The sequence below is a fragment of the Conger conger genome, chromosome 14, assembly GCF_963514075.1.
Source record: "Conger conger chromosome 14, fConCon1.1, whole genome shotgun sequence".
Classification (NCBI taxonomy): Eukaryota; Metazoa; Chordata; class Actinopteri; order Anguilliformes; family Congridae; genus Conger; species Conger conger.
Genome location: NC_083773.1, coordinates 28792003 through 28814271, shown reverse-complemented (window position 1 = coordinate 28814271; position 22269 = coordinate 28792003). Strand labels below are relative to the sequence as shown.

The 22269-nt window shown below is 41.1% G+C and overlaps 1 protein-coding gene across 2 annotated transcripts in view; it reads right to left on the bottom strand.

Moving 5' to 3' along the window:
- LOC133109528 (proto-oncogene tyrosine-protein kinase Src-like) overlaps window positions 1-22269 on the bottom strand; it is a 42103-nt gene extending 19834 nt beyond the window's left edge. For both annotated transcript variants that reach the window (XM_061218865.1, XM_061218866.1), the window contains exon 1: window positions 21862-22269. The gene's annotated coding sequence lies outside the window, so the exon portion shown is untranslated. The remainder of the gene's footprint in view (window positions 1-21861) is intronic.

Here is a 22269-nt window from a genome sequence, read left to right as displayed (position 1 = left end):
TTTCAATAAATGTGTTTCACGTGTAGGCTCTGAAGGAGTGAATGTAAAAGAAACAGTTAAAATAGTAGCCACATTTTGCCTTTAAAATTACAATATTCCTGATGGATATGCCTTAAAGTGCACTTCAGCTTAAATACTGTATGATCAATTTGGTCCATTGAAAGACGGTAGCAGTGAGAGCAGTTTGCCATCACCCACACACTGTAGAAGGTCTCTAGTAGTAGAGAAACTGGGAGCCAAAGACACAATGGACACTTTGTGAATTATGAAGGTTAACTCAGCCAATCCCATTCATGCTGAAATTGTGGGTATTTTACCCCCATAAGGCGAGCGAAGCTGAGACCTCAAAATGGCCAGCCACTTGAACAACCTCTCCTCAGGTACCAGCACCTCCCCAGCAGGCTGCATGTCTGCGTATGTTACATGTATGTGTGTGTGCATGTTTGTGCACCACAATGTGCATGGATATACAGTCCCCTCCAAAAGCACTGGAACAGGCCAATTCCTTTGTTTTTGCTATACACACTGAAGACAATTGAGTTTGAGGTCAAAAGAAGTACATGAGATTACAGCTTTTATTTACTGGTATTTGTATCTATATTTGTTAAGCAACTGAGAACACATCACCTTTTGTATCAGCTCACCCAAATTTTGAAAAAAAGTATTTTGTGACTGACAGGTGTTTCTTGTTGCCCAGATGTGTGCTGTTAGATCGATTGGTTAAACAATAAATAGGTAGTTATTGAACTTTATATTTGCGAAGCGAAGCCTACAATCTGCGGAAAAGCAGGAGTTGGCCCCCACTGCACTGAAAGATCTCCTGAAGCACCGCCAAGGTGCTGAGTTTGATTTCATAAATTAAGCAGAAATCCTAAAATAACACATAAAAAAAATGTGCCTGGAAAATGTGCTCAAATGAGGTTTCACATGAATGTGTGCTTTAAATACACCCTATCAACGGTCACACAGCAGCTAGTTTCCTGCTCATTCGGTACCAGGATGTGCATTCGAGCGGCACCGTTTCACCTGCTACTGTGGTCTGGACATGACTCCATAGGCCTACTTGAAAAACATCTGTCAGTGCAGATATAAAGTCAAAAAGGACATGTTAAAGGGCAAATCACACTTTAGAAGGGTAGGCAGACAACACAGTATCAGCTGAGAATAGGACGTGTGGAATGCAAGATTCTTTCAGCAGGATAGAAACTTGTGCATGACTCCAAGTTGGATGGAATTATCAAGTGGTCACCCTGACACTACATCAGCGAATAAGCATTTGTCTCCTGGCGAATGAATTCAATCAAGCTATCGGTCATTTTGATAGAAACTTTAAACCCCCGGTATCAGATCACAAAGACTGGATGTGAAGAATGCACAGAAGACACTAAATATGTATATTTTTGTCAGAAACACAAGCGGGCGGGCAGTCTAAAGCTCGTAAACCCCGTCATCTGTAAAAATTCCCCCTCCCCGACAGACGTGGCGGCTGGCCAAGCCGGTGCTGGTTCCAGTGGAGCAGCTGAGGAGATTCCTGCTGAGTGAGGCTCGCTGCAGTGAAGCATTCTGTCTGGAAACCCTGACGTGTTGAGTGTAAGGGGGGACAGGAGAGCAGGCGTTCAATAAGGACACCCACGGTCTATTCTGCTCAGACCTCACGACAACCCTTCTAGCGCACTGCCAAGATGCGGATGATTTCTTGTGGTCTAGTCAAACCAACGCACACGTGTCCACAAACCTACAGTAACCCCTACAACAGGGGTGTCCAAACTAATCTGAAAAGGGCCGGCGTGTAGGTTCTTGTTTTATCCCAGTGCGATGATACCTTCAACTAATCCAACTAATTAACTAATCATTGTCTTCAAACAAGACTTTGATTAATAGAACCAGGAGTGTTAGTGCTGGGCCCACACCACATGAGATTGGACACGACTGCCATAGAAGCTTTTGGCTCTTTTCCTTCCCTGGCCTGGCCCACTTTAATAACCACGCTAACTATCTATAGGCTAGTAAGTTACATTGTTTAGTTTCTGTCGAGAAAAAAAAAGAACAATAACAACTGTCTGTTTCAAACAAGGAGTGAAATTCAGCTGCCAAATCATGACACACTGTGTAGACACCCTCACACAAGTTTCTTCCCTGATTAATAACACCCAAACCAGCAAACATTAATGAATTACACTGCAAAAGCAACTGACTTTACTGGAAGAAGCCAGGAAAAAGCAAACAAAATAAGTAAATAAATGAAAATGAATGCCTACTCTCTTCACCCTCTGTTCTTGCAGAAACAAAGTAACTTTCAGGTCATTAATTGTTCAAACGGGAGCTTCGGAAATCAATTGCTTCATTTGGGCCTACTAAGCCTTAGCTTTTAAGCACCTGGCACAGTCATAGATGCATAAAACTCCCGACACCTAAATTTGATTAATTATGCAAGAACAAAGCAAGAATTGCAAGCCGCAAGCTGAATAGGACAGACTTCTTAATTTGACCACACTGGCTGTGCAGGTTCTTTGTAGTCATTTGAAATGCGCAACAGATACAGGAAACAATGCTTGCAAGGTAATACATCACCCTGTTCCCTTCGAAACAGGAATTTTACGTTAACAATGCATTTGAAAAATACAACAAAAGGCGTGACAGTGGAGGTACCGCAGTTTAGCCACAGATAAAGTTCACTAAGTGCAGTTTAAAACCTGTCTGATTTCTTTCTATTCTGCTTTTGTGTCATCTGCTTTTGTGCCGTGGTTCACATAGATTAGAGAGCCAAGGCAACAGTATGGTCCCTGTTTCCCTCAAACAGATCAGCTTATCTATAACTGACTAAGCTGTGGAGAATTGTCTTTATGACCCAAACTGCATGGCACGCACCAGTATGCAAACTATTTAAAACAATGCAGAATCAGTTTGTCATCAGTTATCAGTGTGCGGAACAGCTGGCCAGGTCACGTAACACAAGCATAAACCCTCATCTCAGTGCTGGATACTCTTCAGACAGAAGGCAAAACTAGAGACTAGAATGGTCTGAAAGGCCACCTCTCGTGTTCAATCATTACATTCTTATAAAAGGCAAAATGCTACATTCTGATAAAATGTTTTTTAAAACACAAATAGGCAACAAAAATAAATAAACTCATGTGAAACCATAGACTTCCCTCTATGAAACTGCTTCCTCCCCAACAATCCTGTGCTACTTTGTTCCACTGATAAATGTAATTAGTATTTTGTCTTTTGATTTCAGGCCCAGTCTATTCCCCACCTCAGGCACCTCAGGAGGCAGTATTGGGTGGGGATGGATGTCAGACAGGTAGAATATTTGGTCTCCTCCCTTAGATTGGCAGCTACATCAGCTTTTGGCAGGCTTCCACTGAAGGACCTCTTTCATGTAAAAGTGGAATGAAATCAGAAAGAAAAACAAATCACACGTTACATGACAGAGGAACCACTGCAGGGCTGGGTCCCGACCTGCATTTGCTGCCATGGGCAGCACGCGTTCTGACAAACCCCGAACTCAGCCTTACTTTCAGTTCAGAAACGAGATCTGTGAGCTTTTGAAGGTGACAGACATGGGAAGGGAAAGAAAGCACCCTGCTTTCCACTTCAACAGCGACCGGGAGAGACACAGCAGCAAGGCTAAACAAACTGACAAAACCAGTCTTCGACTTGCCTTTTTGTGTTGAAATGTGAAAATGGGATCATTCTGTATACTTCTCTTCAGGAGGAATATCGCTTAATCTTACCACCATCGCTGGCATTTATGCCAGTAGAAGCTTGAATTTGAGTCCACAGGACAATCCCCTGGACAGATATTGAACCTGAAAGCATTTTGTTGGACAAACTGACAAGGAATGCTGTACACGGTTTACTACTGAACTGGAAACTCCAAACAATCTCTTTTTAATGGTGTGAATGAATAGAAGAATGGGTTTAGGAAGCCGTTATGGAAAACGCAGTTCCTGTAACCCACTGGACGAGATGAGGCAGGGAAGAGCGATGCAATCTTCAAAGATTTTCATAGTCAAATGTTTTACAGAAAAACCTTCATGTTCTCATTCACTGCGTTGTCCGGTTCTAGTTGAGCATGGCACAGATTAACTTGTTTAACCACAATGACTACTTTGGGCAGCAAATATAAAGGGAAACATTTAGACTCCACAGGTAAAACACTGCATACAATGAAAAACCAAATCCAAAGCAGTAAATGTCTTATGGGAGATATTGAGAGGGCTATGCAATACAATGACAATTATACATCACTGATGTGAACAAATAGGCCAAATTATTTTCACTGATGACGTGATGCAATTGTGTGTTTTCATTCATTTGTTTTTATTTGTAATTATTAATTATTGATACTGTGAATGTGCCTTGGATATACACAATGTGTGTCTAAGGCACTGTGCTGCTCATTGGTGAATAATAGTATTATCAGTTGCACAATCAATCTCAGCTTGCGCAGTCATTGAACCATAAACAGTAAAATGACATGAACAGGATCTACAGGTCTGAGTATCAACTGGGTCTGCTGGAACAACCTGACAAATGCATTTCCCACAACCTGAGAACTTCTTCTGAAAACAGTGTCGCCTGCATGTGCAATAACCACTGCTTAGATGTCATTAGATGTGTGTGTTTGCTTTAGTGTGGCTGCATTTATATCTTGTTTACATATGAATATATATTTTTAAAGGTTGAAAAAGTGCCATATAAATCAGGTATTACTAGGGGCCATGCACTTTCACTATTAGCGTTTCTGCAGTAGGAGTCGTGGTCAGCCCATCGACCCATTGGAGGTCCATCCACCCTTCTAGCACAACCCACCGACTAAATTTAACTTCATTTGGGATCAGCCATTTTTTTTGGCCATCTCAGATTTTGGATCGGTACACATGCTTACAATGACAGCTCTATAATTATTATTGCATAATTATTACTATAATAATGATTATTATTAGTACATAATTAAACAGCAATTACTCTAATAATTACAGTATCGGCCCAAATTGGACAACTAACAGCTTTTACTGTAGTGCTTGGTCACTTCACTGCTACATGCAGCTATTATTATTATTATTATTAGTATTAATAATAATAACAACAACAATATTATAGCCATGCCTTCATACAGTATATTGGTTCTGCTTTGCACTACCATGCAGAGTTGAAACAGTGAGCACAGTATCCATTGGTCAAACGCTTATGGGGAGGGGAGGGTGGGGGGGGATCATTCGGCTCACTGGTTGCTCACTCTAGCCTGCGCTCCACAGAGGATGCTGTTACGCATTTGCGTGTTTTCTCCTGAATTGCCTTGCTATTGTAATGCCGGCCTGCTGACCCTATTAAGGTCTGCTGCTACCGTTCCTCAGTTCACAAGTGACTCTCTTTACGGTCCAATTCCACTGAGCTGGAGTATATTGGGGGCGGGGGGGAAAACGCCCGTCCCATCAGGCACGCTTTCAAGGAACCCGCATCAGCATAACTTATCGGAAAGGTGGTTTCAATACAGAGAAATAGTACTGCGTGTTTCTTAGAACCCATGCATACGCATTTGATAAAAATTAAATAAATTAGTAAATAAATAATGTCAAGTGTATGTCAAGCTCAAAATAAATGTCCTTCAGCTTTACTGACACAGCTGACACGTCTAGCAGTGACCACATATTCTGAACTAGCGGCCTACTGTATGGCTTCTGCCCAAGCCTCAACCTCAGAGCCAATCTTAGAGGATCTGCTTGAAGTAAAATATTAATGCACCACAGTGAAATGTGCCATGAAGTAATTCCTGGAATTCCAGGAGTGAAGACACACTAAGAGAAAGAGAGGATTGGCTCTCAGTCATCTGTTCTGAAATAATTTAATTGAGAAGAAAACAAAAGATGGTCATCTTGATTGATTAAATCCAGGTGAGGTCATCCATCTGCCAGTGGCCAAGCCAGTCAATCTCATACTCCCTTACTGCATGACTGCAAAGTGGTTAAAGTCACTTGCACCCAAACAAGCCTGACCATGAAGTATGCGTCAATCAAAAAAGAACATAACCTGGATTTAATCAACTTTTCCCCCAAAACTAACTCATAATTAAAAGTTTGAGGGAGAAACAAGCAATCATTGTGAGTCAAAAATGTGAAACTGTTGACTATACTTATTTGACATATTAACAAGTTGAAGCAAAATTTAGAGAAGTGATGCATAGCATTAGCTAGAAGCCATTTCAAACCAACAAAATAATAGTAATTCCAGTTAATCTACCTTTCTGACTCAGACACAATCGCTTTCCTGGTATTCTTTCATGATGCTGCAGTGATCATTTCCCACAAGAATCTGTCAATGTCAGAGACTTTTGGACTGAGGCTATTGCAAGTCTGAACAGGCATCCTTTCTGCTTTCTCCTGGGAAAAATGCAGCAGGCAGGGATACGGGCTATGTGTGTTTTAGTGGGCCAATCACGAGAAGGCGTGAGTGCTACCTGCACAAATGCAAGGGGAAGTTCTGGCAGAATAAAACAGCTGGCATGCAGGATAGGAGGGGTAATTTATGCATTTTCATTTTCCCACAGTAACAATAAATCAAACCATTAAGATGTTATCAGTACTTGTATGGTACAGTAGAAGTAATTAAAGAGGGTTTTTTTTTTTCTAAACTTATGTTAAACAGGCCTTCACCTGCTCAGAAAGAAAGAAAGAAAAAGAAAGAAAGAATTAACCATCCAGCTTGACAAGTATAAAATCAGTACTTGCCAATTTGCTGGTCTATGCCATGTTTTTCAGAAGGACAATGCATGCACATGATGAATACAGTCCCCTCCAAAAGTATTGAAACAGCACGGTCAATTCCTTTGTTTTTGCTACACACCGAAGACAATTGAGTTTGACATGTACACGAGATGACAGATCCGAATTTCAAATAGGTTGACCAAGGAAAGCAACAACAGCTGATGACTGAAAAATTGTGAGAGCTGTGAAGGAAACCCCCAAAACATCAGTCAGTGACATCTCCACAGGGCAGGGGTGAAGGTATCTAAATCAACCGTCTGAAGAAGACTTAGAGAGTAGCAATATAGAGGCTAAACCACAAGATGCAAACCACCAATCAGTAGTAAGAATCGGAAGAGGAGATAACAATTTGCAAATAAGTACAGAGATGAGCCACAAAAGTTATGGACTGATGAGACCAAGATCAGGCCTCACCAACCTCTACCAAAGTGATGGAAACGCCAACGTGTGGAGAAAGAAGGGATCTGCTCATGACCCAATACATACAAGCTCATCTGTGAAGCATGGTGGAGGAAGTGTCATGGCTTGGGCGTGCACCTTTATTGTTGATGTTACTCATGATGGTAGCAGCCGGGTGAATTCAGAAGTCTGCAGACTTACGGAGAAATGCACCCAAACTAATTGGGATGGACTGGAACAATCTACCCGTCAACATCAGAACAATTATCTCACTAAGTATATTTAAGAACTCATTATTACCCTTTCTTAAAATGTCATGTTGCTGCTTCTAATGCTACTGCCTTCCTGCTCCCTTACCATTGCATCACTGTATTTGCTTGTTGGTTATTTTGTTACTATTATTATTATCATCATTATTACCATTATTATTATTATTACTACTACTGTCATTGTCATCAACACATTCCATTGTTCCTACCTCCTACTTATTTTGTGTGGGTATTGCGGGCTTATGGGAACGATGTGCGGGCTGGATCGGTAAATGAGAGCCTCTGTGTATGTATAGTGTACGTGACTGTGTTTGTTGTACTGTACTATTGTATTGTATTGTATTGTATGTTCTGTGTTGGACCCCCTCGAAAACGAGATGGCTCATCTCTAGGGGTTATCCATTAATAAATTTGAATTTGAATTTGACTTCTGAAATTCTGAACTCTTGTCTTGTGTTCATCTTTTTATCTGAACCCCAAGTGTATTCAGTGTCTTGCAAAAACAAAGGAATTGGCCTTGCTGTTTCAATACCCTTGGAGGGGACTGTATCTGGTGAGACAGTAAAGAGAAGTGTGTGTGTGTGTGAGAGAGCACGAGTGTGTGTGTAAGCCGAGAGAGCTGGCAACATCCTTGTTAAATGAATGTGGACCAGTCAGAGGAGTCGCTGCTGGGATTAAGGTCAGCAGCAAGCAACAACCTGCACATTCGTATTTATTCATAGCAGGCTGCCAGAGAATGCTATTTTAGTCAGTGCTCCGCGCTGCAGTAGCCTTCTTCTGAGGCAATATGAGACGCTGTGTCACTGCGGCCCACAGGTCTGCAATGGCCTCACATGGCACTAGTGTCTTTCTGCTGTCTTTCATTCAGACTGTAAGTGTGTTCTTAACAAATACTATTTGGCAGGACAAGTAATCACCAAAATGACGGCCCAAACTGAGTTTGTGGAGGAACAAAGACTTATTAAAGACATTTTTCAAGATTTCTTTAAATATTAGTCAAACGTTATTAAGTCCTCTTTTCTTTTGATGATAGCCGTATGCAGTAATACAGAAGTTAGGCCTAGATTAATAAGATTTATTACTATAGTACTGATTAATGGCCATCTCACTGACTTTGTTTTGATACCTTTCAGACAAAATTGTAAGACATACTTTAGTACATCTCAAGAAAGATCTCAGGTATAGTTTCATCGACTTGATCATTTGTTAATTCAGAAGACTCCATTTGAGTACAGTATGACGACACACCAGTGACTTTCAAAACAGTTTCAAACAGTTTCAAAACACTGGATTTTCATACTTCTCATGCTGCTGGTGCTTCAAAGTATTTGACAAAAATCAGACAAGGTAAAAATTCCATTGGTGAACCTCAGGTAAGTCTCATTTCACAGACTATTTATAAGTATCACATTTCACAGATTAATTAGGCAGCTAAATCAGTCACAAACAAACAGATGAAGATGAATTGCAATATAATAACCATGAGATGTATATGGCCATAACATGACATAACATGATAGAATATGCTATTACACCTTTTCAGAAGTAATCTGACTGATGGATATTGTTCCCTATTTAATTCCTTTGGGAGTTGCAGTGCGTGCATCGCATGTCCCTAGCCAATTTTGGATAAAGCACACCCTGGCCAATTTTGGGTAAAGCACACCCTAGCCCCATTTGGATAAAGTACACCCTATCCACTTTTGGAAAAAAAACACCCTGGTCACATTTGTACAAGGCACACCTGCTTTTAAGATGGCCCTGTGTAAAACTATGGACATGTACTCGGTGAAAAACTACTTTTATGGTTTGCCAAAAAAAAAGAAAAGAATGAAAAATAACTGGATAGGACTACTTGTAAGTCGAGAACAAATGTTTTTCTATTTAATGTAGATGGTGCTGCATAGAGTATGTCTGAATAAGTAGGCTACCTGACCATCATTCAGGCTTTGATTAGACTGTCACATGTTGCTTGTGGACATGACAGTGAGATCTCTAGAACTAAAAAGTTACAGCAAAGAAAATGATTCACTCAACTAAAACAACCCAAATGAAAAACTGGGAGCCCTTCCCTTCTTGAAATCAATATCACATTAAGGTATTTTATTACTGTTGCATTCACAGTCCCCTTCAAAATTGGAACAGCAAGGTAAATTCCTTTGTTTTTGCTATACAATGAAAACAATTGAGTTTGAGATCAAAACATGGACACGAGAAGACAGATCCAAATTTATTTTTATTTACTGGTATTTTTATCTAGATTTGTTAAGCAACTTAGAACATATCACCTTTTTGTATCAAACCGCCCAATTTTTAGGTGAGCAAAAGTATTGGAACATGTGACTAACAGGTTTCTTATTGCCCAATGTGTCCTCTTAGATTGATTGGTTAAACATTAATAGTTCTTAATGTCTACTCTTGGTTTTAGCTTTGGGTTTTGCCTTTGCAAGACTGCATTTGTCTTAGAAAAAATATACCAACATGAAAACCACAGAGCTGTCTTTGGGAGAAAAGCAAGCCATTTTTAAGCTTAGAAAAGATGGGAAATCAGAGCCATTGCACAAGCATTGGGGATAGCTTGTACAACAACTTGGAATGTCAAGAAAAACAAAGAAATCGGTGCCCTACTGAGCAACAGATATCGAACAGGTTGACCAAGGAAAACAACAACAGTTGATGACAGTAACATTATGAGAGCAGTGAAGAAAATCCCCAAAACATCAGTAAGGGCTTGGGTGAAGGCATCTCAATCAAATGTTCGAAGAAGACTTTGAGAGCAGCAATATAGAGGCTATACCACAAGATGCAAACCACTCATCAGTAATAAGAAAGTTCTGGAATAATGAGAGCGAGATTAACCTAAGTGATGGAAAGGCCAACTTACAGGGAAATGCATCCAAACTAATTGGGAGGAACTTCATCATGCAGTAAGACAATAACCCAAAACACTGCCAACACAACAAAGGACTTCATTATGGAGAAAAGGTGGAAGGTTTTAGACTGGCCAAGTCAATCACCAGACCTTAACCCAAATGAGCATGCATTTCACCTCCTGAAGAGGAGATTGAAGGGAGACCCCCAAAAAAACAAACAACAACTGAAAGAGGCTGCAGTAAAAGCCTGGAAAAGCATCACAAAAGAAGAATGCAACAGTTTGGTGATGTCAATGAGTTGCAGGCTTGATGCAGTTATTGCAAGAAAGGGATATGCTCCCAAATATTAGATGTTATTTAGCTACTTTCATTTACTTAAATACTCTTTGTTCCAATACTTTAGCTCACCTGGAAATTGGGTGGTCTGATACCAAAGGGGCTATGTTCTAAATACCAGTAAATACCAGGAAATAAAAGTTGAAATTCTGAACTCTTGTCTGGTGTTCATCTTTTTATCTCAACCCATAATGTATTTAGGCTAGTGTATTGAAAAAAACAAAGGAATTGGCCTTGTTGTTCCAATACGTTTGGAGGAGACTGTATATTGACATAGCATTTAACTTTTTTCCCCTATGGAAGATGACTCTGGGCATAATTAAAAGCATAAACAAGCACTGTAGCTACATGACCAAATATTTGTTTGACGAGAATTTGTTGGGGGGAAAGAGAAAGAAAGAGAAACCGTCGAGTGTAACCGGAGTTGACATGCGGTAAATTTACGTGCTCCCTAAATCCAACATCAAAAAGGAGCCTTCTCTCTCTGAAAGGCAATTACGAGAGAAGAACCTGCGGATCACGGATGCAGGCTTTTGACGGAGTTAAAGAGTTCAGCTGTGCCCCTAAGCTTCAGGAATGCTTCAGCTGAACGAATGGGTTTAACTCCTGATCTATAATTCAAACAGATCACTCAAAGGAATCCCAGTGGATTCCAAGATTTCCTTTTCAGTATGAGATCAGTCCCGAAAGACGGAATCGGAATTCCTTTTTGCAAGCAAAAAAAGCAAATTTTAATGAAAAATAACGAAAATAACGGGCGAGTGTGGTGCAGCCACCTCCTGAGCCGTGTGGGAGGCGATTGCTTTCTCCTAGTCTCAATGAAGAAAAAAAGATGAAAGGATGTATATTCTTTTGCACTTAAGCACCTAGCTCAACCTGAAAGTGGTCTGGAATAAAGTCGGCAACCAGGTCTCAAAGACATATGCCATAAAACATACCTGCTTGTCTGCACTAAACCGTAGGCATTGTGCAAGTGAGCAGCCGTACACAGCGTGAGGCATTATGGGGCCTATTTCAGGTGTGGGTTGACTGAAGCAGGAGTGACTGGGCCTCACGGACGTAAGCAAACAGCATGGCCTGGCTGTCACGCCAGAATGCAGGAGAAACACTGGGGCAAGCCCCGACTCCTCTCCCACACCCCCAGCAGGGAATGCACTGGCATCAGGGTGACAAGCGGAGCGATAGGTGGGTGTGCAGGTCACGGGAGCCACACGTCGTGTGTTCTGCTCCAGTCCGGTCCCTCTGAGCAACACAGCAACTCTCAAAAGATCAGCAAAGACGCTAGGCCTCAAAAATATATCAATATTTGAAGGTACCAGAGTTGGCCAACCCTGATCCAGGGGAATTTATTCTACTGTTCACTTGTATAGCCAATAACCTAATTTCCCTATTGAAGCACATTCAAAACCAATAATTATATTATAAAATTATACTATTCTGAACATGGCTTTTAGATTCTAAAAATTCTTCACACTGAACTAATTACTCTCCAGGGGCTGATTTCATTTTCTGAGCTGAAGATATATTTTCTGAAGACATATCTTCATTTTCATTCCTATTCATCACTTCATGCTTAGCAGCCAAAAAAGCCCCAGTGTACATGCTCTGGTCCCAAAAAAGCCCCATAGTCAAATATGGCCGCCTCCATGAATTGGCTTCATGCGCCCTTGAGCCGCGCCCATAGGAATCCATGGAACCAGTAGGCTGCCTCCAGGTCTTGCATGTCTTGATGGGGTAAACCAATCAAATGCAACTCTTAAGACTGCTCTTAAAACTAATCAATTGCTTGAAATGTATGCAATTCCACAATTGGGACTCCATTATGATTTAATGGACATTTCCCCCACAGCTTTTAACATTATTGTTCTTTCCGATTTTGTAGGAATGCTACTTTTTCTTCATATTTATTGTACAGTACAATACAAGGCTGCCAGAATGATAATTGATACTTTTAATTTTAATAAAATATGTTATTAAATGTGCAGTGGGTAGCACTGCCGCCTCACAGCAAGGAGGTCCTGGGTTCGAATCCCCGTCGGCCGGGGCCGCTCTGTGCGGAGTTTGCATGTTCTCCCCGTGTCTGCGTGGATTTCCTCCGGGTACTCCGGTTTCCTCCCACAGTCCAAAGACATGCATGTTAGGCTGATTGGAGAGTCTAAATTGCCCGTAGGTATGAGCGTGTGAGTGAATGGTGTGTGTGCCCTGCGATGGACTGGCGACCTGTCCAGGGTGTATTCCTGCCTTTCGCCCAATGTATGCTGGGATAGGCTCCAGCCCCCCTGGGACCCTGTTCAGGATAAGCGGGTTCAGATAATGGATGGATGGATGGATGGATGGATGTTATTAAATGTTTTAAAGACTATAAAATAATAGACATTCAAATTGGCGTTTCTTCTTCGTTGAGGCTAACTAGCATGCGTGGTCTAATGCAGAACCAGGGCTCTGGCATTAAAAAAAGCAGCTCACAGAATGCTTATACAGAATCACAATAAAAGAATACCCAAAAGTCATTACAGTGTGTCGCAAAACATAAGCATCCTAAATGATCCCAAATGGGGAAAAACAAAGCATTTTGACAGTGATTTGTATTGTTTTCTTGGGGAGCTATGTTGCTGATACTCTAATGAGAGAACATCCTCAAAGACTAAGTCTTGATGTGAACAAATCAAGTCATTACAGGCTTATGTACAATAACAAGCAGGAAAACGCAAGCTCTCTTGATGTTAGGACAAATTCCCAGCATGGCTCATCATTCCCAGCAGGACAAACCAACCAAAATAACCATCCTGCAGCCTGGCAATAGTACAGATATTTTAGCTTTTAACAGCATATACTTTAAATTCTGTTTTTGTGAATACTTAAAAACTGTATGAATCCCTCCCTGCAGTCAGGAGTTCCCTGAACAATTCCCCACCATGGTGCTTTCTGTTCTGTGATCCCATCTCTAACCTTCTCTGCTTTCCCCCCCATCTCAATGAGAAGAAAATAAGAAATAATGTTGTCTGCTGTTCTTTAAAAATGGATGTCTGAGTAGGGAAAAATAAAAATAGTAGGGAAACAATAGTCTTACCTCCAAAATGATATGATAGAAATGTGAAAATTTGCATTAGTGGTTTCCTCAGTCTCATTATTAATGTGAAGATTGATGCATGCAAAAAAAGAAGGCTAAAATGCCTTTCAAACACAACACAACAAGTAGCCAACCATCACTAAGTCTGTATCACAAGTACAACGTATATAGTATCACAATACAGCCAATTCTGCAATATATTGCAAGACAATCGCCTACGATACATCACAATATCTGTGTCTGAAGACCAAAATACCCCAGATTTATTTTTTGTCTTTTTTTAAAGGAATCAATCATATACTATATTTATTCACTGCATGTTGAAGTTAGCTTCACGTAATGTTAATGGTTAATGGTTGTTTTCCATTAGTTGTTATTATTTATTATTAGTTTATTATTAGACATGTGTTGTCTATAGAATGTATAGTTAAATAAATGTTGATATGTATAGTTAAATAAAATGTTGATATATTGGCGCTAGCATATTGATACAGTATTGCAGAAAAAATTTTTTGCGATATATCAATGCTTTTCCCCACCTAAAACCTCTCTTTCCTCAGAGGGCACCACACACTTACACTTGTAGGAGAAGCAAACAATACGCCTCAAAGGAAGACAGAAGTGGACCAACAGAGGCTTCAAATTAACATCAACAAACGGCCAGGTGGCCTCTCAGTGGTCAGTCTGTCATTGTCTTTTTGCGGTCAATTTCCTCCCCATACTTCAACCTGGTGCAAAGGGGCGGCCATCTTGAAACAGAGAAAAGGGAAATACTGGAAGCCAAACTATAGCATGCTAATAATAACAAATAATAACATATAATATCTTCACCTGTCCTGTCTCTATCAGTGCCCATGAAAAGGCAGACCTGTACACCAGCTTGTAATGCCAATATTTAATCAGCCAATCATGTGACAGCAGCTAAATGCATAAAAGCATGCAGCCGTGGTCAAGAGGTGCAGCTGTTCTTCAGACCAAATGTCAGAATGAGGAAGAAAAGTGATCTAAGTGACTTTAACCGTGGAATGATTGTTGGTGCCGGACAGGTTGATTTGAGTATCTCAGAAACTACTGATCTCCTAGGATTTTCGCGCACATCCGTTTGGAGAGAACGGTGCGAAAAACAAAAAACATGCAGTGAGCAGCAGTTCTGTGGGCGAAAACGCGTTGTTAATTAGAGAGGTCAGAGAGAAGGGCCAGACTGGTCGAAGCTGACAGGAAGGTGACAGGAACACAAATAATCACGCATTACAACAGTGGTATGTAGAAGAGCATCTCTGAACACACAACGCATCAAACCCAAAAGTGGATAGGCTACAGCAGCAAAAAATAAGTCTTATAAATGCCTAATAAAGTGCTCAGTGTATATTTAACTAAATGAATGTGGACCGAGTGACAAATCAGGATGGAAAAAAAAAAAAACTGAGGTATGATTGTTCTTTATCTGGGTACAGAAACAGAACAAGAATGATTCACTATCACTTCCCTCAAAAAACCCTTCTGTGTTAAGGAACAGTTCATTGCAAATATCAAACCACACACTTGTGAATTGCAGGCTAGAATTTAATATAGCAAAGAACAGGGATTGGTAACCCTGTTTATGGAGTAGCAGATTTCTTTCTAGTTTTTATTCTGTCAGAAGCCCAAACTACAGAACTAGATTCATTATTTTGCTTTGTGAAAACATGTGCTGGAGGTACCCAGTGTTCCTCCCTTCAGACTGAATATTCAAAATCTACTAATCAATCAAACAGTGGAGCACAAACCTGAGGCGTCCCTGCCATTGCAGGACCAGGGTTGTCTAGCCCTGGAACAGAACACACTTTATTGATCCTCAGTTGGGGAATTCACACCGTCTGTGAGAACAGCAGTCAGCTCAATAGCACTGCATCAGATCACTTCCACATGCTCTGCTGCATTCAAATATTTCAAGTCAGATGTACATACCTACCAAAGGCAATACATTCTTGTTCTTTTTCACTGCAACATGTTTTTGTCACGCAAGAAACTGGTATGCAAAAAAAATGTATAGGCTAAACTTTTTCTCTGAAGTCCCAGGAGTATATAGGGCATACCACTGTATTTTGATTTTCATCAAAAAATCTGAATATAATTTCTCATTATGGCTTGGCATGCCATTTCAGCTCAATAGTATCCTCAGTATGTTGCTATATTCATAACAAATTTTAATCTGTATGTATAATAAAAGCGTATTCGATCAAACAGTCGATCAGCATTGAAAAAAAAGTCCAGCTATGAGAACTGTGAATTGCTTACTTTACATTGGCACTCACTGCCAAAACAAGGATGGCTACCTGATATTAACAACAGCTTGTTGTTAATATCAGGAAGAAATGTGATCTAAGCTTGTTGTTAATATCAGGTATCATATTGTGATATGTGTCGGTGGAAATCAGACACAATACGACTTTAAGATCTGTTCTGTATCCCTTACCCCTACACTTTTTGGAAAAATAAAAATATTTTTTAACCAAAAAAAACCCCAAAACAGCTTCCCAGAAATAGTTTTTAATACTTTAAGACAGTTAATTGCTACAAGCTATTCCACAGGCAAAATATGAAACAAAGCCAGCTTCCCGTTTGTCTTTACAATAAATAATTACCCTACTTCATTAAATAATAAGGCCTAAATAAATGACTGTTTGATGCTGAGAAGACAGTATCACATAGGCCGTATTGACAGCCCTATTCAGAAAATCAACAGTCTGGCACATAGCAAAGCAACAACATTACCGGCTGGCAGCTGCATTTAAACCAGTCCACTATGATAACTGCCTTAAAAAATTACACCACCACACCCCTGGAATCGGCAGGCAATTGCCAAGTGAAGAAACAGAAATCCATTCTTGCCCGAGATACAGATTCTGCCTTTTCTCCTTTAACAATCAGTAATTTCCATCCATCCATCCATTAGCCTAACCCGCTTATCCTGAACAGGGTCACGGGGGGGCTGGAGCCTATCCCAGCATACATTGGCCGAAAGGCAGGAATACACCCTGGACAGGTCGCCAGTCCATCGCAGGGCACACACCCCATTTACTCACACACTCATACCTATGGGCAATTTAGACTCTCCAATCAGCCTAACCTGTATGTCTTTGGACTGTGGGAGGAAACCGGAGTACCCGGAGGAAACCCACGCAGACACGGGGAGAACATGCAAACTCCGCACAGAGAGGCCCTGTCCGACGGGGATTCGAACCTAGGACCTCCTTGCTGTGAGGCGGCAGTGATACCCACTGCACCATCCGTGCCGCACAATCAGTAATTTAAATATTCAAATGTTATTTAGCTGCATCAATTTTCACATAAATATAGAGAGGTTCCTCTGAAGTGTACAGGTGACTGTGTGCTCCAGAGCAGACAAACCCCCTGAATGACTTCTGTCTAATGCCCTCATGGGGTCATCAGAGACCCGACTGCTCATGACACACAAGCAGGTGAACTCAGCTTGACCCCAGAGGGGAGAGGCATGGTATGCGGACCCTTCCTCGTGGAACCCGGTTATTCAGTATCTCAGGCTCTGTTATAATCTCCCAGCATGCATTCCCGGGAGACAGCCGGCCATTAAAACCCTTGTGAGGTGTCCACTTCCTTGCCTGTTAAACGATCGTCACAGAACCTGGGCGCCAAGCTCCTCACAGCACAGAGCAGAGGGAACAGATTAAGTGGTGTTATGCAAATCGCCACCACCACCATCACAGATGGTTTAATCCCCATACCCAAAGTGCCGGAGATAGGTGTAAGACATGTGGAAGGTGATAGCAAAGACCCGAAATACCCACCCGACCCCATCTTCACCTCTGAAATGAACATGCCACTGACCACTCCCATAAATAAACATCACAAAAAACAGCAGGCTCGGTGTCAAACAACTCAAACGCCAAAGCCGCTGCCAGTGAATATCCTCCAGGACTCGTTTTTGGAAACCACTCTGCCAGCATTACAATGAATCAACCTGATATCAATACAGCCATATCAAATTCTGGCATTAAACAGCTTGAGAAAATCAATGAGTATTGCTGGAGCATTTGGTGTAAGACTTCAGTGGTGATCACCGCCAGGCCACAATGACATCACCAGCGACACATCGCTACACATGAAATCAAAACAAGCCAAACTATCATCCATCCATCCATCCATCCATTATCTTAACCCGCTTATCCTGAACAGGGTCACAGGGGGCTGGAGCCTATCCCAGCATACATTGGGCGAAAGGCAGGAATACACCCTGGACAGGTCGCCAGTCCATCGCAGGGCACACACACCATTCACTCACACACTCATACCCACGGGCAATTTAGACTCTCCAATCAGCCTAACCTGCATGTCTTTGGACTGTGGGAGGAAACCGGAGTACCCGGAGGAAACCCACGCAGACACGGGGAGAACATGCAAACTCCGCACAGAGAGGCCCCGGCCGACGGGGATTCGAACCCAGGACCTCCTTGCTGTGAGGCGGCAGTGCTACCCACTGCACCATCCGTGCCGCCCGCCAAACTATCAATGGAACCAAAACATAATCATATGTAGCTTCAGCTATTTCAGGTTAAGTGAAAATAACAAAACCATTGCAAACAAATCCAAACCATGGCAGGAAACAGCGTGTCTACATTTTGGGAGGTCATTTGCATATTTGCAGCGCAACCTCTGCATTGAAGGCACGTTGGAGCTGAACTAAAACTATGAGGTCAACTCCATTTAAAATGTGACGCTACGTGTTGTTGAACTGGAATTGCCAGTTTTACTGGCTTAATAACTGTAACTCCATAACATCCAACCGAAATAGAATGCAGCTCCAGAACGCTTTTTCTGAGAATGACACTATTTTCCTCTGCTAGACTGGATAGACTGTTCCTTTGTTTTCAATAATTCAGTTGAGGAGGGAACAGTCTGTCACTTGCTCCTGGTTTGAACACTCTTTCATACTGGCTGACAGGAAACATCTGACCCTCTGCAGAATAAAGTGCTGCTCTAAGAAGCCTTTTTATTGCCCTTTCTGGCTAACATTCACCCCTTTCTTTACAGCTCTTAGAAGAGCATGGAGGGGAACAAGCTATTTTCCCCCTCATATTGATGGCTAGTGTCTTAGCGGCTTCACAACAACGGACTCGTTTGTACTGCGGTTTGGCGGATGGTGCAGATGGACCATCGTGCACTGTTGAGGAGGCGGGGGGGCACGTTGCGGTCGCATTACTAATTAAAAGGAATTCTCGCTTGGAGACAAGCATTCGCATGAAGTCACCGGAAGCCTTGTGAACTTCTAGATCTCCTTCGATCCACTTCATGGCATTCGTGGCACCCCAAACAGCTCTTCAGCAAGGCAAAGTTACACCCCGGGCGTCGTCCCTCCAAAAAGGGCAGGCGCACAATACAATGGGGACATGGCTCTTTATTCGATCAATTCTATATCTGAATCCACTAAATTCTAAATGAAATACAACTTTGTGTTAAGTCTCTGCAGTCTCTTTGCATATTAGCTTGGACTATTGAAGAGGCTGGCATAAATTTTATTAATAACTTTCTTGAGAGAGAGTTGCTTTTCTAAAGGTATTTTAGTATCCAATCAAGGAATGGTAGTGGGATGTCATGCTCTTTCTGCATGATAGGAATTAAAACACAATGTGAAGTAAGTGTCGACCTTAAAGCAAAAGTTCACTTTGAGGTTTTTCCATATAATTTCAGTTTTACTGTATGATTTTGATTGGCCCAGACAGTTTTATGTGCAATGAATGATACCATCGATACAGAAGTTTCTGATGACCAGCCAGCTTTATAGTACAGGCATGGGGGCATTCAGGCATTGAGGTTTAAAGCAAGAAAATGCATTTCAAGTAACTCCAAAAAGCAGCTCGTCAGCTACGTTACCAGAGGCAGTATATATTAATAGATTCATTTTATAGCACTTATTCACAAGTAGTAACATAAATTTCAGTTTTTATATTGTGGCGGTAGCTCTTTGTTCTCTGTTCTCAGTTCTCAAGCAATGCACGCTCTTCCCACCCAAGGACCCACACAGCTATGCTGACTTAGGAAGCCACGTCACAATTTCAATTTCTATATTTTGATTTACAAGATACTTTGGAACCACTGTAAAGCCAGCACATGTTCAGAAACCTTTATTGCACAGAAAACCGTCAATGAGACATTTGGGAAGATGTACCAGATATTACTATAAAAGAAATACACAAGCAGCTGTGCCAGGGCTTGCACACATGCACAGGCACACACATACTGTACAATACCCAACAACTTGTCACAAGTCCAATTCAAACAATCTGTAAAGGAAATGTGTAAACATACAGTAGCACAAACAGCATAAGCAAACACCCCCACTCTACAGACATTAAAAATTAAAATAATTTATTCTACTCACTACACCAATTAATGAAAAAAACAAAAACCTTTTGCATCTTGATCAATATTTTTGTGGTTCATAATAGGATTTGTATAATGCTTCAAACTTAAGCCATTTGTGTTCATGTTATAGGCCTACCAGAGATGAAGGATCAGTGTTCTACATTAAAGATGGACAATAACTCCAAGGCTGCATTTTTCAGAGATATGGAAACAACTTGAGGAGAGCATTTTTGAAAAGATTTCAAACTTTTGAAACACAGACATAAGCTATTTGAACCAGCAGAGAAGTTAAATTCTATTGGCCACTGTATCTGGTGACATGGGAAAACCATGGGCTTACAGTACAGTAGAATACTGTGTTGTAACAAGGGAGTTCTCATATTACAACAACTGCGGTATGTGTAAAGTCTATAACACATACCATTTCACCCAGTTTTAAAACTAGGCTAATTTATTTAATCTGTTGATTTTGCTCGCAGAAGAAATGTTTACTGACTGACACTGGACTCAAATAATCTGTCAGCCAGTTCACAAGATGCAAATGCAGAAGATCATTGCCAACCCATTTTTCACTCTACAATAAAAGTGTCTTTTTGAATGGCGGGTCAATTCAGTATAATAATAAGAGTAGGTGAATTAACTTTATCCTTGCCTTCGAAATTATGAGTTAATTAAATCTAAACTTGAATGCCAAATTACAATAAGTATGTTGTGTGTAAAAATCGAAACGATGTATAATGTCAATGTGATCTTTAAGTGCCTGAATCAAAAGATGGCCAAGATGAGACACAGCTATTCTGTTCTTTGCTATCTATAGGTTTGTAAATCTATAGGTTCTTTTCACATTTCTTGAAAGTTTTGTGTGGGTACACATGCCATAGGCTACTGCAGGACGTTCATAAACCCATAACAGCCAAGCATGAGTTCATATAGTATACGGCCCATCCTTCGTACAAATTGAAATTAAGTGCCAGAGATGGGCGTTTTTCTTTTCTTTTTGACATACACTGGCAAGCTAAAACTAGGACAGTGAATCACGCGTACAGAACCGTCTAGCAAGACAGAAAGCACGAATAAGGCAAAGATAAAGGCTATGACAGGATAGCCTAATAAGCATATTGCCTTAAGGCTGTAGCTACAAATCAATATGGTTATTCCAACAACAGAAGTCGCTTACTGTACGTTCAGATATTCCTGAAATTAACTACAATTTGTGTGTATAACATTCCGTTTGAAGACGTTGCTTGGAAAATTGATAGCAACCGCCTACGACACAAATGTACGGTATGCGTGAATGCCACTCTATTCTATATTTTGCTAGCTTGATTGTTTTAGAGCAGCAGCTGATTCTTTTTAGCCAATGAGACGTGAAAAGAGGTAGACAAAAAGAACAGTATGTAGGTTACAAGATGTAAAACGATATAAACCCAATTTTATTTGATGCGAAGTCTAGCCTAATTCGGCCGTTTAACATCGTGTTAGAAAATAAGAATTTCAGAGCAGCTGATAACAGTTACAAAAAATAGTAGCCTTGGTAAGTGAACCAGACGTGACAATTCACGTCACAATCCGAGTATGTAGCCTACGTTGTCATATACTAGAATTTGAAGACATAGGTTACATACTGCTGCCCTGCACTGTCTAGTCAGCGCACATGTAAACACTTAGCTATAGCTGGACTATTTCCTAATACACGACCTCAAATCGTATCCATTCAAAACTGGGACAAACAATATAGGCTACGGCTATAAAAAAAATCTCACCTCTGAAGCGCGAGTGGCTTGGGGTTTAACCTGGGTCAAGCAGATGCGTGGTGTGATTTCTTGGTGTGAAACAAAGCAAATATTCATTCAGACCGTCATCGAAGAAGATTGCAAGTAACTGCTCCCGTTTACAACGTTCGCTGACACACAGGCAAAACTAGAACCGACGTGAAATCCCATTCAATGCATTGACGGTGCGTAGTGAGGTCATGACTGGGATTGCCTGGGAAAGCTACTGGCTTCAGTCCTCTTGTCGCTGTAAGTTCGTTAAAATCCAAAGGAACCGGGCAAGGGTCGAGTAACCCTTCCAATCGCCTTCGATATGAGCACTGCACTGCATAAATTAAGTGCACAACATATGAAAATATTATGGAGACAAAAACAACGTGTAGCGCTACAGCGCTACCG